The sequence below is a fragment of the Vitis vinifera genome, chromosome 4 (assembly GCF_030704535.1).
Source record: "Vitis vinifera cultivar Pinot Noir 40024 chromosome 4, ASM3070453v1".
Lineage (NCBI taxonomy): Eukaryota > Viridiplantae > Streptophyta > Magnoliopsida > Vitales > Vitaceae > Vitis > Vitis vinifera.
In genome coordinates this window covers 24278878-24297205 of record NC_081808.1, presented here as the reverse complement: position 1 = coordinate 24297205, position 18328 = coordinate 24278878, and positions in this window count along the sequence as shown.

The window sequence follows — 18328 nt, the reverse complement described above, 5'->3', positions numbered from 1 at the left end:
ATTTGTGAGTAAAGGTCTTTGACCTTATGTTTTTTTACATCCATATAATTTATAAAAAATTGTGTGGGTGGTTTTCCATGTAAAAAGTTTTGTGTCATTGTATTTCGTTTCTTCTTCCACTTCTCTATCATCAAATGAGCAAGTTAAAAATAATAAATCTTGGTATAAAAAGAATTAAACACCCATTCACCACTCTCTTGGTGTTTCCTAATATCTAAAGCAAATACCACTGGTAGCAACTCAATGTCATACTAACATAATAGATCACATATGACTTTTCCTTTTCCTTTGATCCTATTACTACTTTGAGTGCATAGTCATTAGCATCACACATTAATTTGAAATTTAGTTACTAATTAGGTAGTCTTACAATAGGAGTGAATGTTAAGAGTTTCTTCAAGCAATCAAAGGCTTTTTTTTACATTCTTTAGTCTAATTAAAGTTGACGTCCTTTAGTAGCAAAGCACAAAAGGTTCAAATTATTTTTTTAGAAATTCTTGATAAACCTTGTAAAGAATCTTGAATGACTAAGAAGTTGTCGCCTCTCCTTCAAATTAGAAGGTGATAAAAATTTAAGATTCAAATCCAACTTTGTTTGATCTACCTTTATCCCATCCTTGGAAATAATATGACCTAATGCCACATTAGAAGTTACCATAAAGTGGAACTTCTTTCGTTTTTCTTCAAAGATTGCATATTTAAGACCATATTTCAAGGGTTTCCTTTCTTGTTTCTTTTCTTGAATTCATTTTTTCAAAGGCTTCTTATTAGTTTCCTACTCAATTTTAAAAATAAGCTCTACTACTTTTGTATTCTTTTTCTTCAGACTAGTTGAATTTTTCTCCATTCCCTTCTCATTAAATCACTTTCTAAGCACGATTACTTCCTCTTCCATTGACAGGTCTACATAAAATTCATTTAACATGTCCTTTAAATGTTATTATCATGCTTTTGGATCAAGGAGCCTAACAATCAAATCATTTAAAACTTCTTTGTAGTCAAGATATTGTTTACACAAGTTAAGAATACTCAGCTCTAATGTCATATTCCTAAAGTCAATTGCATCACGTCATTTATGTTATGATAGAGCACTTAAAAGTAGTGACATGATGTAATAATTGATTCATTATATATGACATTGACTATTTTCTATCATGTTTACATTATTTATCTAATGTATTTGATATTTTATGCCTATATTACTTATATTTATATGACTTGAGTGAATTAGAAATTACACGAAAGATTTAAGTTATAGGTTCCTTACAAGATGATAAGTTGTGACAACTGGTTCATAGACTTTGTTAATCTATTAGAAGTCATAATGTATTACCTTTAAAGTGGTGGAGTGAGTTGTCATCATCATTAGTATGGTTTTCCCATGATGAGTGTACTAGTATGTACGATTACATATTGAATAGGACCTACAAAGAGTCATGACTAGATGATTGTTGTGTTGTCATGACTTCCTCAGGCTATTATGTTACATGAGTTCTCAATATTGAGAAAGAGTATTGCATTAGTGTTTGGGGTCATTAGTGATTTGGACCTATAGGTGAAATTTTAATGTGATCATATAATTTCTATAGATTGGGTGAATAGATATTCTTAATACACTACAACAAATATAGTTTTTGGCCATAAAGCATGTTGTGGCAAAATGAAGATATTTTATGTTAAAAAAAACTTTTGCCATATTTTTTTTTTTTTTTGTGGCACCTTTGTGGTTACAAGTCCGTGACTAATTATTTTTAACAATGAAAATAAATTTCATAATAAAAAATTATTTTCAACCACAAAAAACATTTTATAGCAAATAATAACTTTCTTTTGTGAACAAAAAAAAAAACAATTATAGCAAAAGATCACTTTTATTCATGAAATAATTTCATTGCTAAACATCCTTTTTACCCATGAAACAAATTTAGCAACAAAACATCTATTTTAATCTCAATACAAAATTCATGATAAAAGGTCATCCACTATTAAATTGCAAGTTCTTTTTCTCCCAATTTTTCTTAACAACCAAATAGAGCATCACTATATTTATGATTACAAAAAAAAAAAAAAAAAACACTAACTATGATTCCCTTAAGACAAAATGATAGATAATTTTGTATAATCTATAACAAGAAGCAAGAATTGGACTTGTAACAAGAAGCTCACAAAACCCAAGCCCTAACTAAAAATTAGAACAAGTTGAAAAAGCTCCATTGACCAACCATTTATGTAGATGAACAAGACGAATCTCCAATCCTCTTTTCTACAACTCTCTAAAATCAAAACATAAATCAACCTAAAAAAACCACAACATCTCCAAAAGTTTATGCAACATTTATATGATTTCTCCATAAACTTGGAAAATGAGAGGTAAACAATTAAAATTTTCATTCCATTGATTTTCTTTGCAATCAAACAACCAAAATAGAATTTTACCACTCCGAATTTGAATAGAGAGAAGATTCTTTGCACCTTGGGATTGATGATTTGAAGGTAGGAAAGATTTTGAGGGTGTTTGGAAGATAGCAAAATGAAAAGATCATAGTTAAGATTTTGTTGGATCTTCATTTTCTTAGACATAATTTTCATAGATATTATCCTCCAAGTGTTGTCAATCTTGTTGGGTCCTATACTATGTTTTGAGTATGGTGATGTTTGGGAAGATGGAATGTGGCAGTAGTGGAGTTGTGATGGTATCTTTATTGTTGATATTTAACTATCAACATGTGTCATACAGAGGAGTAACTATCCTAAAGAGAGTGAAAGTGTGTTCTTCAATTTCCTTTGTGAGTGAGATAGTGCAATCAAATTATTTTTAGATTTTTTTTAGATGAGAGTGTACGTGATAGACAGAAAAAATTAATCTTTACATTTTATAATTTTGAAAGTTAATTACTTATATTTACAACAAATCACATACTAAAAGTTGACTATAAACATAAATTTTAAGGCAAATAATTAAATTATTTGTGGTCAAATTTGGGCTATAAATATAAATTTAAAAGCAAATAATAATATAATGTTGTAGACCCCCTTTGAGGAGAAGAAGGCTTGTAGTTTTTTTAAAATGTTTTATATAGCATTGGAAGGGAGTATTCTGGAGGGACTGACAGCACCCGAGAAGTGTGGGGGGACCCCTCTCCACGCATGGGACCAGCTGCAAGAGATATGGACGGCCATGCTGATGTACAGGGATTGGATCCTTGCTGACGAGGGGAGCAGTGGAGCCGAGGATGGCTTGCTGAGGAAGACACAAACAGAGAGTAGCTCTGGGAGGAAGGGAACAAAAACTGAGAAGAATAGAGAGAGTTAGAGGACTTGAGCTGCCGTGAGGTGGGTGACTCCATTGCCAGAAGAGGGAGACTCAGGTATGATTTCCATAGCTACATTTATTTTTCCATGTTCATGCCCTTTTCATGAGGATATCTGAATATCAAATGATATTCTATCTGGATGTTTGAATGTGTTTACCGGGTATTTTCGTCGGTTTTTGGGATCTTGAGCTTGCTTATACTCACCCTTTTGCTTGATTTCTATCCCGTTTCAATGTCCCCTGTTTTGAGATCTCTCGTGAGATTCCCACCTTTGTTTTCGTTTTAAAACTCGTTTTTTGAATTTTCTTCTTGAACTGATTCTACATCCGAGCTCATTGAGGGGCATAGGAAATGAAGCTTGTATGAACTCATTTGGTTCCCATCTGCTGTACTCTGTTCCACTGGAGCAATAACCAGTTGTATAACATCAAGCTCTGTTTTGGTTGGAAACCATTGGTTCACGCCACAATCTTCATTGGTGAGCTCGTGACATCAAAATCTCGGGTGGTGACCACGGCTCCGATTGCGGTTGACGGCGTTATTCCGGACAGCACTCTGGGTTATTCCGATGAGAAAGATAAGCTCCAGCAGGCTTCAGTGCCCTCCCTGGCTGCAGGTAAGAAGGTCATCATTTTCTGTGTTCTCGGTGCTTTCACTCCTATTTGCAACGTGAAGCACGTGCTAAGCTTCATTGAGAGCTGAAATCAAAGGGCATCGATGAAACGCCTGCACCCATGGCTCCATCACAGCCGCCATAACCTCATGCATGACTGAACCCATTCATACCCGTCACCCTCTGTTCATTTCCTACGCCCTGCATAACCTCCAATATCCATCCAAAGTCTTCATCAAAGATCCAAGTTCACCCATCCATATCTTTCTCTCTCTACACCCACTCAAACTCATCACCACAATGCTTCCACTTTTCATTTCCATATCTTCATTCTTAAATTCATGTCTCATACCCCATGTAAACAAACCCATCTCCTCACCACTCCGCATACCCATTTTCTATCACATTCCACATCCATTCTTTCTCCTGAGCATGGGCATGAAACTGGGCCTGAGCCTGGGCATGAATGTGGGCATGAGCATGGGTTTGAATATTGAAATGTGGCAAGTAGCCCGGATGCAACAACCAACTTTGCCTCCTGGAGGTTATAACCTCATGATGGGCTCAGGTGGTTATACTCTTTAGCAACCGTATGGTAATGGCTACCATTAGGAATGCTATACACGTAATGGATGCCTATTATTTCAAGTGATTCCTATATTCCCAATTTACGCAATTTAATTCTTAAAGCCCTAATTTCTCGATATTCTTTCAAATTTCGATTTTCACACTAATTTATTTGATCACTATTACCATTATTTCATTATTATTTGTTTATTTCTAAAATTCGATCTTTAAACATATCTTCAAAAATTCCATTTTTTTTAAAAAAATTTAATTTCTAATCCCGAAAATTCCCATACTCGCTTTAATTTATTTAATCATAAATATTTTATTCATTTATTTTAAAACTCTATTTTTAATCTATTCTTTAAAATTCCCGATTACCGGATTAAATTCCGAAAATTCCCATACTCACTTTAATTTATTTAATCACTAATATTTCAATCATTTATTTTAAAATTCCATTTTTAATCTATTCTTTAAAACTTCCGATTTCAAAAATTCCAAAATTCACGTTTATTTATTTAATCATTATTTTCGTTCCATTTTAAACAATTCATTAAAATTTCCGACTTCCAATTTTAATTCCGAAAATTCCAATATTCACATTAATTTATTTAATTATTATTATTTTATTTATTTATTCTAAAATTCTATTTTTAAACAATTCGTTAAAATTTCCACTTCCGCTAATTCCAAAATTCCAACATTCACATTAATCTATTTAATTATTATTATTTCAGTTATTTATTTTGAAATTCCATTTTAAACAATCCTTCAAAATTCCAATTTCTGAACTTAATTTCCGATTCCCAAAATTCTAATTTCCTTCAAATTTAATATTCAAAATTCCCATTCTCAAATTCAATTCCCAAGGCTCCAATTATCAGATAATCTTCGAGATTCCAATTTTTCAATTAAATTTCAAAAAAATCCGATTTTCTCTCAAATAGCTTAATTCCATTCTGGTCTTCAAAACAATCTTCTGCTCCTCTGTTTTAAAAATGTTTTGAAATTAGCAAATAATCAAATTTTGTAATTCTGAATAATGGAATTTACGGATTTGGTCCGTGCAAAATAAATGGGTATTGGTGGGAGCCCGACATATGCGACTTTATAACTGATTGATTAGTTGTCATGCATGATTGTTTTTATTCTGCTCTATGACATGCTTGAAATTATTCTTTAATTGTGCACTAACCTCACTTTTTGATAAGCGCATTGTGGCTCGTCACCCAGGTACGTATCTATTCCCATTCCGGTATTTCCATATACCTGTTTTGATTCTCCTATGTGCATGATAGTTTCGGGTATTCATTGTTTTCCTCATCAATTGTCATGATTGCTTCATTTTATTAGTAGAGACCCGACTTTAGGGACTTAGAGGGGTGCTACGGTCTTTATCGTACCTTCCCGATGAGTAACCTGACCCCCGAACCCGATCCGGTTTTTCACAGACCACCTTTTCCAAAATAAGGAGTCGCACTTAGGGTTTTTCTTTCTTATTTTGTTTACCCTTTAAAAATAAAACAAAAATAAGTGGCGACTCCAAGTCATTTTCAAATAATCAATAAAAAATCAATTTTTCAAATAAAAATCAAGCTCGCCTTTTCGAGTGGGAAACGCATGAGCCGAAATGCGGGGTCCACAAAATGGCGACTCCACTGGGGATCTTGAGGATCAAGCTTGAACTTAGAGTGAAGCAAACGTGGCATTTGATTGGACGATCAATGAATGCTCATCTCTTGATTGCACATTGAGGATTTCTCGATGCATGCTTAGATGTCATATTCATTTGAGATTTTGACATGCTGGATTATTGATGATTGATCTTATTGCATTGCTTAGCATATTGATTCTGATTTTGGCATGATTGTTCTGATCACTTCACATGCATACACTCACCACTGTATATCACTCAGCTTGACATGTTGATTCTCAGACTTGTATACTATTTTGATCGTCTTTGAGCATGATGTTTGTATCACTATTCGTCTCGATTGTCGTATTCTCGCTTATCTTGTGTGTACATGATGATATATATGAGCTTTGCTTGATTGCGTGTTGCATGACTGCCCTCATCTACGTGATTGTATGTCGCTTGTCTATGTGGGTAGCACATTTATCCCCTTATTTCCAAGTCCCTAGTCTCGGTCGACATTGTTTTCCTTGCTCTCATATTTGATATGAGACTTGTTGCCTTGTTTGTTCTTCGACTGAGCTAGTGATTAGGAATAAGGTCTAGCAACGGGCTATATCTATGTTTGGGAGTATTCGGGAGGAGACCAACATATCGATGCTGATTGGAGTCCGATCATTGAAGACTTGTATAGCCTCGAGCTAGGTTTCAAGGATAGTTGTGCGACCAGTGTGTTTCCTCTTCTGCTCTAGATTCATAGGGTTTTCAGATGCACCCACACCGCTCACTGTGCACTTTAGTTGACTATTGAGTGTTGAGAGTGTGAGAGCTTTCACTATAGGAGCCCCCTGGGATGCGAGGTAGTGCATGTGTGGAGGTGATGACCACCTTGCATGGAAGTGCCCCGTCTCTTCGGAGGCGTGCAGAGGGTTGCGTACCATTGGAGGGTACGATCGCTTCTGCTAGGGATCTTTTAAAGTCCACCCATATCCATTTAGAGCCACCTTCACCTTGTAGGTTGAGCCGTAGATCCTCCGATTAGGACTCCCTCCCTACACGTGGGTGCATCTGTGGGCCTTCAGAGCCGGTTCAGTAGTAACAGGTTTGGTTACCTTCGCAGTAGTCTCTTATATATCTGCTCAGGATTGGATATCAGTTTGTTTGCTTCTAGGCTACCTTTTGACACATTTGATAGACATTCTTGGTGAAGTTTCGCTTACTCCGCACCTTATCTAGTATTTCCACTATTGTAGGAGTACCGATACGTTCAGTCTGGGTTTGACTTCTTGGATCAGAGTTGGGGGTAGATTGATCAGGGTATCGGACCAGTTAGACCAGAGATCAGATCAGAGGGATATGGATTCACATATAGTTACCGTCGATCAGTTCGCTGAGGCCATGGCTTCGATTCAGGAGGCTATAGCTAGCCTTGGCCAGAGGATAGATGGGCAGCAGGCCCAGCAGGTCCCGCCCCTAGATGGTGCTCAGCATGACCATACAGTGCCACCACCCCCTCCACCCAGTCAGTCAGCACCACAGGCCATGCCGTTCACCCTACATAGCCAGACCGAGGTTGCTCCGCCTCCCTTCACCGTGCCTACCCCGACCTCAGAGGACCCACATGCTCGCATGGATAGGCTTGAGCAGGGTTTGAGGCAGTTGAGGACTTTAGACAGAGCCACTACTTGGGAGGGTTTTGATGGAGTGCCGGTAGCCAGCTTGCCGGCTAAGTTCAGGATGCCTGACATTGAGAGGTATACTGGCATTGGTTGTCCACGCCTCCATCTCCGATTATATAGCACCGTGATGAGGGCTCATGGACTGGACGAGCCTCAGATGATTACTCTTTTTCCACTATCTTTGAGTGGGGCGGCCCAGCGTTGGTTTGCATCTCTAGAGGCCTCGAGGCGCCGCACATGGGACGACTTGGCCCAGGAGTTCCTACGACAGTTTTCGTTTAACACTGTCGTAGATGTATCGAGGAGGGAGCTCGAGGCTTTGAGACAGAGGGCGGAGGAGTCTGTTTCTTCTTTCATTTCTCGCTGGCGCGGGAAGATAGCTGAGATTATCGATAGACCATCAGAGAGGGACCAGATTCAGATGGTTTTGAGGAGCCTGCAGCCGCGGATCGCCAGACATGTGGTAGGGGCCCCGTTCACAGATTTTGGGTCTCTGGTTATGGCTCTGTATGATGTCGAGGACGGCATCTCGAGAGGTTTATGGACAGATTCTTCCCCTAGTGATGTTAAGGGGAAGAAACCATTCGTAGGACAGAGGTCGACAGATGTTAGCGCTATCAGTTCATCTAGTCAGAGGCTTCCTATGCGCCATCAGCCGATCCCACAGTTTCCCGAGCCTCATTCGTCCTATGCATCTCATCAGTACAGGCCACGGGCACCTCGACCAGTTTATGATCAGACATATACTCCGCAGACTTTGGCTTTGCCTTATCATGCCTCCCAGGGCATTGAGAGGCCTCCTATTTCATACACGGCCACTGGACAGCCATGTTACGCTGCACAGTTCACTCCGAGGCCCGCACCTTCATACCCTAGGCCTCGAGCTCAGCAGACCTCTGCACCTTTTGCTTTGAGGACGCAGAGACAGTTTTCACAGATAGGCATGCCGTTGAGCCAGGCTCTTCGGAAGCTTAAGGAGGCTGGGTTATTGACTACTCTCACCCCTCGGCCACCGCCTCAGCCGATTCCACCTCAGTTCAGGATGGATCTACACTGTGCATACCATCAGGGGCCTGGACACGAGACCGATCGATGCACTGCTTTGAGGCATGCCATTCAGGATTTGATCGACCAGGGTTTGGTACACTTGGGTCAGCCGAGTGTGACCACGAACCCGTTACTTGCTCACACCACACAAGCAGTCCCTCCACCAGCCTATGGCATTCATTTCTTAGAGTTTGATGTGATCGATGACCACATCCACATGCTGAGTGATGATGATTCAGACCTAGAGCCTATCATGCCAGATGTGATTTATGAGACGAGTGGGGTGACTCTGGGTCCTCGGATGCTTGCTCCGTTCCGATTAGTTCCCGAGGCGGCGTCCGTCTAGGCTGCCACCGTTGAGCCATTGATTTTGCCGCATTATAGTGTCCGGACGCCTTTCATCTTGATCCCGGATGTTGCGGGGGTTCAGGCTCCATACGCTGATGATTCTCAGACTCTGGACATTCAGTATGTTCTCCGAGGAGGTAGAGTGATGAGACAGCCACCTCCAGCCGCTGCCGCTAGACCCTTAGGGGGTACGTCATCCCAGGAGGAGGTCAGAGCAGAGGATGACGAGATTTTGAGGCAGTTGTAGAGCACTCAGGCTCGTATTTCTATCTGGAGCCTTTTAGCGTCCTCCAGTACTCATCGGGATGCACTGACTCGAGCTTTGAGCCAGATTAGAGTTGATACCACGACCACTCCTGAGGGACTCATTCATATGATGACGGCTGGTAGAGCCACTTGTATTGTCTTTTCCGATGACGACTTGCCACCAGAGGGTTCTGGCCACACGCGTCCTCTCTATATATCTGTTGGCTGTTCAGGTCGCCGAGTTCCATCTGTCCTTCTGGACAATGGCTCGGCCCTGAACGTATGTCCTCTGGCCACCGCCATCGCTCTTGGATACGCACCATCCGATTTCGGCCCATCCACTCAAACCGTTCGCGCGTATGATAGCACTCGGAGGGAGGTTATGGGTACACTAGAGATTGAGCTACTGATTGGTCCAGCCACTTTTGTCGCCGTGTTTCAGGTTTTGAGGATTCCTACATCCTTTAACCTGCTTCTAGGCCGACCATGGATCCATAGAGCCGGAGCTATTCCTTCTTCCCTTCATCAGAAGGTGAAGTTTATTAATGATGGCCGGGTCGTCGTGGTACAGTCTGTAGGGGATATGTTCATTTCGGCCGAGCCCGTACTTGAGATGAGTCACGCTGATGATGATCTTTTTCTGACCGGATTCACCTTTGATGAGGTGCAGACTCTGGAGATGGAGGACTTCTGTCGAGACTTTGTAGCCCTGTCCTTCGACCAGCACAGCAGCATGGTGGTACTCGATATTATGAGGAGCATGTCTTATCTTCCTGGTATGGGTTTGGGGCGGCGTCAGCACAGGCCTAGTGAGTTCATGACCTTTCCGAACCGCGATGTACCGTTCGGGCTCGGATTCATTCCCACTGAGGCCGACTATCGTTATATGGCGCGGCTGCGCAGGGAGAGGGTGAGGGCTCGCTTGACTCATACGCCCTTTTATTATCCTGTCCGCCCATACACCATGAGCCTAGCCGATTACTTTGTGAGGGCATCAGAGCCACATGCACCATCTGATGGGATCATCGAAGGACTCAGCACCACCCAAGAGGCCGAGCTTCAGCGCCTCGTCCAGCAGTTACAGTTAAGTGACGGAGCCCCTGGCCCTTCGGCTTCTGTGTTGATTGCTCCTCCCTCTCCAGATCGCACGAGCCTTATGACGCTTTGCTTCCCGAATGAGATCGATGATCACGGGACTTTTGTCGAGATTGGAGACGTAGTGGATGGAGCCGTGCCGCATGACGAGTACGTTGATGAGATGCTCGCGATGAGCTTGAGCCAGACCGAGGAGATAGCCCCGCCGGAGCTCGCTTCACCATTTGATCTCTTCGGGGTGTCCGTCCTCGAGATCGCCGAGGAGATCCAGGTTGCCCCCACTCCAGAGGTCGTCGAGGATGTTATAGTTGCTGTTGATTTGTTTGATGGTCCTGTTGGCCTAGTTGAGGGAACGTCTGACCTTGTGGACCCACCTCTCCCCTTTGATGTTTTATCGGGATTTGTCTCCCGTCATGACTATGTTTCTGACTTTTCATCTATGGATTTGAGCACCTTTGAGTATTTGCCTGTCTCTCATGTTATTGATTTATCTGCACCATCTTCACCCACATCACAGATTTTTTACATTGACGATGAGATTGCACAGCATGATTCAGATGATGACTCATCTCCTACTTTCGATTCAGACCCCGTTGATCAGAGAGTTTCACCTGCTGTAGGGGACACCGAGATTGTTGACTTTGGCACGGCAGATCAGCCTAGGGAGTTGAGGATCGGATCGGATTTGTCTACGGATGAGAGAGATAGCCTCATCCAGCTGCTCAGATCTTACTCGGATGTTTTCGCATGGTCCTATGAGGACATGCCAGGCCTTGATCCATCTATCGTCCAGCATCGTTTGCCACTTCTGCCCCATGCCAGACCAGTTAAGCAGAAGTTGAGACGATTGCACCCTCGTTGGAGCTTGCAGGTGAAAGAGGAGATCCAGAAGCAACTCAGTGTAGGATTCTTATCAGTGGTCGAGTACCCGGAGTGGCTGGCCAATGTCGTCCCTGTTCCCAAGAAGGACGGCAAGGTGAGAGTCTGTGTTGATTTCCGAGATCTCAACAAGGCCAGTCCTAAGGATGATTTTCCTCTTCCACACATCGACATGCTAGTTGACAGTACGGCAGGTCATTCGATGTTGTCCTTTATGGACGGATTTTTCGGGTACAGTCAGATCTTGATGGCTCTAGAGGACATGGAGAAGACGTCCTTCATTACCGAGTGGGGTACTTATTGCTATAGAGTCATGCCATTCGGATTGAAGAACGCAGGAGCCACATATCAGAGAGCGGCGACCACACTCTTCCATGACATGATGCATCGGGATGTCGAGGTTTATGTAGACGACATGATAGTGAAATCTCGAGATAGATCAGATCACTTGGCAGCTCTTGGGAGGTTCTTTGAGAGGATCAGACAGTTCCGATTGAGACTGAATCCCAAGAAGTGCACTTTCGGAGTGACTTCTGGGAAACTCTTGGGATACATGGTTAGTGAGCGAGGCATAGAGGTAGATCCGGACAAGATTAGAGCCATTCTTGACATGCCTGCACCGAGGACAGAGAGAGAGGTCAGAGGCTTCCTGGGCAGACTTCAGTACATTAGTAGATTCATTGCCAGATTGACAGACATTTGTGAGCCCATTTTCCGACTCTTAAGAAAGAGTCAGCCTACTGTTTGGGATGATCAGTATCAGCGCGCATTTGAGAGGATCAGGGAGTACTTGTTGTCGCCTCCAGTTCTAGCGCCTCCTACATCAGGCCGTCCTCTACTCCTATACCTATCAGTCTCAGACGTAGCGTTAGGATGCATGTTAGCTCAGCTCGATGATTCGGGCAAGGATCGAGCCATCTATTATCTGAGTAAGAGGATGCTAGACTATGAGACGAGATATGTCATGATTGAGCGCTATTGCTTGGCATTGGTTTGGGCCACTCGTCGATTGAGACATTACATGACCGAGTATTCCGTGCATTTGATATCCCGTCTAGATCCTCTGAGATATTTGTTTGATAGACCCGCCCTAGTCGGTCGCCTCATGAGATGGTTGGTACTTCTGACTGAGTTTGACATCCATTATGTCACTCAGAAGTCCATCAGAGGGAGCATTGTAGCAGATCATCTAGCTTCATTACCAGTTTTTGATGCCAGAGCTATTGACGATGATTTTCCAGACGAGGATGTTGCTGCTGTGACTAGTCTGTCGGGTTGGCGCATGTACTTTGATGGCGCGGCCAACCATTCTGGATATGGGATAGGCGTCTTGTTGATATCCCCTCACGGTGATCACATTCCCAGATCTGTTCGTTTGGCATTCTCGGATCGACATCCTGCCACGAACAACATTGTTGAGTATGAGGCTTGTATCTTGGGATTAGAGACGGCCCTCGAGCTCGGGATTAGACAGATGGAGGTGTTTGGTGACTCCAATCTGGTATTGAGACAGATTCAGGGCGAGTGAAAGACTAGAGATGTGAAGCTTAAGCCTTATCATGCATATTTGGAGCTACTGGTTGGGAGATTTGATGATTTGAGATATACCCATCTGCCTAGAGCGCAAAACCAGTTTGCTGATGCTTTAGCTACTCTAGCTTCCATGATCGATATTCCCGTTGACGCCACTGTTCGACCTTTGTTGATCGAGTCGAGATCTGCTCCTGCTTACTGTTGCTTGATCGATGATGCAGAGCCAGATGATGGTTTGCCATGGTATCATGACATATATCACTTTTTGAGACTTGGCGTATATCCTGAGGCTGCCACGGCCAAGGATAAGAGAGCGTTGAGACAGTTGGCTACCCGATTCGTCATCTGTGGCGAGACATTGTATAGACGATCGCCTGATGGGATGCTACTATTATGTTTGGACCGCACTTCTGCCGACCGAGTGATGAGAGAGGTTCATGCGGGAGTCTGCGGTCCACATATGGGAGGACATATGTTGGCCCGTAAGATCATGAGGACCGGTTACTTCTGGTTGACCATGGAGACGGATTGCTGCCAGTTTGTTCAGAGATGTCCCGAGTGTCAGATACACGGAGATCTCATTCACGTGCCGCCCTCGGAGCTGCACGCACTGACTTCACCATGGCCATTTTCCGTCTGGGGTATTGATATCATCGGGAAGATTTCACCGAAATCTTCCAGTGGTCATGAGTTCATCCTGGTCGCCATCGATTACTTCACCAAGTGGGTGGAGGCCGCCTCATATGCGAGATTGACATCAGCTGGAGTCGCTAGTTTCATCAGATCACACATTATCTGTCGCTATGGAGTCCCTCATGAGTTGATTTCAGATAGAGGAGTACATTTCAGAGCAGAGGTTGACACCTTAGTACAGAGATACAGCATCCGGCATCATAGATCGTCTGCGTACAGGCCGCAGACGAATGAGGCAGTAGAGGCCGCGAATAAGAATATCAAGAGGATATTACGGAGGATGGTCGAGACTTCTCGGGATTGGTCAGAGAAGCTCCCATTTGCATTGTGGGCTTATCGGACTTCTTTTCGCACCTCTACAGGCGCCACACCCTACTCCTTGGTATATGGCATGGAAGCGATGCTACCCGTTGAGATTGAGATGGGTTCGTTGAGAGTAGCACTAGAGCAGCAGATTCCTGAGGCAGATTGGGCTCAGGCTCGATTTGATCAGCTCAATCTCCTAGATGAGAGGAGATTGAGAGCAACAGACCATGTTCGTGCGTATCAGAGGAAGATGGCCCGCGCTTTCAAAAAGCGGGTCAAGCCCAGACCATTACGGATAGGTGACTTGGTTCTGAAAGTCATCAGGGGATTGATCAGAGATCCTAGAGGGAAGTTCAGACCCAATTGGAGCGGACCTTATTTCATCAGGGAGTTGACCCCAGAGGGCGCTGCATGGTTGATGGATTTAGATGGAAACCGATTCTCAGAGCCAACCAATGTGGATCAGCTAAAGAGGTACTATGTTTGAGACCATGGTCGCAGGATGGGTGGCCATCATTTCGGTTAGCCGTTACCTTGTTATTCCCTTTTGATACATAGTCCATTGCTAGCCCATTGAGCCTCGCATGCGCATTATAGCCTTTCTTTCTTATCGCCTTGCTCACATTTTCACACCGGGATAGGGGCCCTTTAATGTATGCATGCATTGTTTGGTAGTTTCATGAGCCTTGGACCTAGGGGCATGTTTTTCTCATCATCTTTTCCTATCACTGCACCTCTGCATTTTCATCTCATCTTATTGGTTGTGTTATTCATCTCTTCTTCTTTATCCTATCTACTATTTGTTTGTCTCATATTCTCTCCACCCTGAGTGGTGAGCCTCCTCAGTTCATCACATGGAGGATAGTCACATCATTTCCACCATCTATCTCACGGACATTGGTTTAGAGATCCTTAGTTTGAGAAGGTCATCTCGTTAGAGAGAGTTTTGGGTTGCCTTATCACTTGGGGGTGTGTCTATTTGTTATCGATATCATCTTTGGGGTTCATTTGTTCACGTTCAGGGTACGCGTATTTGTATATATGTAAAAAAAAAAAAAAAAATCATTATTATTATTATTAGCACATGTGTGTATGTGCATAGTGTTCTCGATCATTGGGTATGTATATTGATGTCTGGGGGTCATTTGTATCGAGTATGTTCGTTATTGGGAGTTCGTATGTGAGCTCTCTAAGATCCCATGTTATTTGTATTGCTTCGTCATATCTATTTGTAAGAGAGATGAGTGACCTTCTCCTTAGGACTCCGAGTCATTGTCCTTCCCATCATTACATTCATTATTGATGTGACTTCACTTCAGGTTTGATCTGAGTCGATCACCACTTTTCTTCACGTATGCATTGTTTCGCTATCGTTTTTATCGTTGCTTGTGATTCATCTCATTCCCTTCACATCTTATTCTCCTCTTACAGCAACCCATCTCGGGTTCGATACTTCGCATCATCATTACACATATCACTACCAGTTCATTTTGCTTCATTTGTCTCCTTATCGATATCATATTCACGTTAGGCATTCTCAGGTCCATGGCTCATGGGGTTCACCATACATGTTGCATTTCATATATGAGGGCACGAGTTTTGATCATTGGGTATTTGAGCCTAGTTTCCTTTCATTTCTATCACCCTATCACCTTGGCCTACGTTACGTCCCGTGTCTTAAGACCACCCTTAGGCCATGGGATTAGATGTCGTCTTCAGCAGCCTCTACTTGGACAGGTGATTGAGATCTGGTTGATATTTAGATATTGTCATGCTTCTTCTTCTGGGAGTGGCCTCTTTGATGTGTAGGCCTGATTTAGTTGTGTTCGGATTACCAGGATCGTGAGTTCGATGATGATTGATTTGGTGTCACCTGATTTTTGACCTATCATACCTCTGGTGCCACACTGGGGCATATCCCATTTCATTTAGGTTCATGGATCCTCACGGACTTGCGCGATCATCACTTACTGGATGCTCATCGAGACGTGGACATGATCGTTACCTTACGGAACCTCTGAGATCCACCCAGCCGGGTCCGCACTTCTCGACACTTAGATTCCATCATGCCTCTCCATCTGGGAGGTGCATTTTGGATATGTGTGCATGATTCAGTTATGGATTCGGACGACCATTGTTACATGTTCGATGACAGATGATTTCGTGTCGCTCGATTTCTGACCTGTCGTGCATCCGATGCCCATACTGGGGCATATTTTCCGTTTCGGATGAGATTTACGGACTTTCATGGAGGTCACATGTGCGATGATGGATGATTTCGTGACATTTGTTCTTCGGACCTATCGCGCACCTGATGCCATACTGGGGCATATTTCGTTTCGGAGGATCTTTATGGATCTTTGCAGAGGTCACATGTTCGAGGATAGATGATTCTATGCTATCTGATCTCCGACTTATCATACATTTCGATGCCATACAGGGGCATATTTCGGTTCGGATGAGATTTACAGATCATGAAGGAGTCGCGTGCTTAGCCTTATTTGGCGAGATGTATGCAGAGGTGATGATATATTTGCTATCCTCACGATGATTCCTTAGTGGAGCCTATCGAGAGCCGTCTAGCCAGGCATGGATGACCTGAGCTCATCTGATTTTTTCGACGTATTGCATTCTCGATGCCACATTGGGGCATATTTCCCATCATTGATCTAGATTTATAGATCCCCACTGGTTTACATGATCATCCACGGTTATGAAATACATGCCAGGTCGATGTTTGATCTCATTTTGTCCGGCTACTCTGAGGAGCCTCTTTTGAGTCATTCAGCCAGATTCATACCCTTTGATATGGTCGTATGGAGTTGTCTTTGGTGCCTGGATTTCCCGCGTCATCATTTCAGAGGGATACGATCTGTTACGCGTCCCATTGGTGTTATTCTCGGGTCATCAGGACGGATCGGGTACATCGGGTGTCATACTGGGGCATATTTTCGTTTCAGATGAGATTTACGGATCTTCACGGAGGTCACGTGCTCGACTATAGATGATTTCTTGTCGTTTTTCTTCTGACCCGTCCCACATTCGATGCCATACTGTAGGCATATTTTCCATTTCAGATGAGATTTATGGATCTTCACTTATGTCGCATGATCGAGGATAGACGATTTCATGCCACCCGATCTTCGACCTATCATACATTTAATGCCATACTGGGGCATATTTCCGTTTCGATTGAGATTTACAGATCTTCATGGAGTTGCATGCTCATCCCCACTTACGAGATACACGTTGACACGATGTTTCCTCCGTGGAGCCTCTCAGGAGTTACCCAGTTAGGGCTGCACTTCGCGACGCCTCGATGTCATCATGCTTTCCTTCCGGGGGACGCCTTTTTGATCTATGGGTCTGATTCAGTTGTACATGTGGATGATTTGGATCGCGCATTCGATGACGGGTGATCTGAGCTCATTTGGTTCTTCTGACCTGTCACACATCCGATGTCATATCGGGGCATCCCCCCACTGTCATTTACGCTTGGGGCATCCCCCCCACTGTCATTTACGTTTGGGGCATCCCCCCGCTGTCATTTACGTTTGGGGCATCCCCCCGCTGTCATTTACGTTTGGGGCATCCCCCCGCTGTCATTTACGTTTGGGGCATCCCCCCACGGTCATTTACGTTTGGGGCATCCCCCCCCTGTCATTTACGTTTGGGGCATCCCCCCGCTGTCATTTACGTTTGGGGCATCCCCCCGCTGTCATTTACGTTTGGGGCATCCCCCCACGGTCATTTACGTTTGGGGCATCCCCCCCCTGTCATTTTCGTTTGGGGCATCCCCCACAGTCATTTACGTTTGGGGCAACCCCCCACAGTCATTTACGTTTGGGGCATCCCCCCGCTGTCATTTACGTTTGGGGCATCCCCCCACTGTCATTTACGTTTGGGGCATCCCCCCGCTGTCATTTACGTTTGGGGCATCCCCCCGCTGTCATTTACGTTTGGGGCATCCCCCCGCTATCATTTACGTTTGGGGCATCCCCCCGCTGTCATTTACGTTTGGGGCATCCCCCCACGGTCATTTACGTTTGGGGCATCCCCCCTGTCATTTTCGTTTGGGGCATCCCCCACAGTCATTTACGTTTGGGGCAACCCCCCACAGTCATTTACGTTTGGGGCATCCCCCCGCAGTCATTTACGTTTGGGGCATCCCCCCGCAGTCATTTACGTTTGGGGCATCCCCCCATAGTCATTTTCGTTTGGGGCATCCCCCCCACTGTCGTTTACGTTTGGGGCATCCCCCCACTGTCATCTTTGTTCAGGGCATTCCCCGTTCTCGTCACTTTGTTTAGGGCATCCCCCTACTTTAGGTTTGTTTAAGGCATCCTCCTACCTTTACTTTGTTTAGGGCATC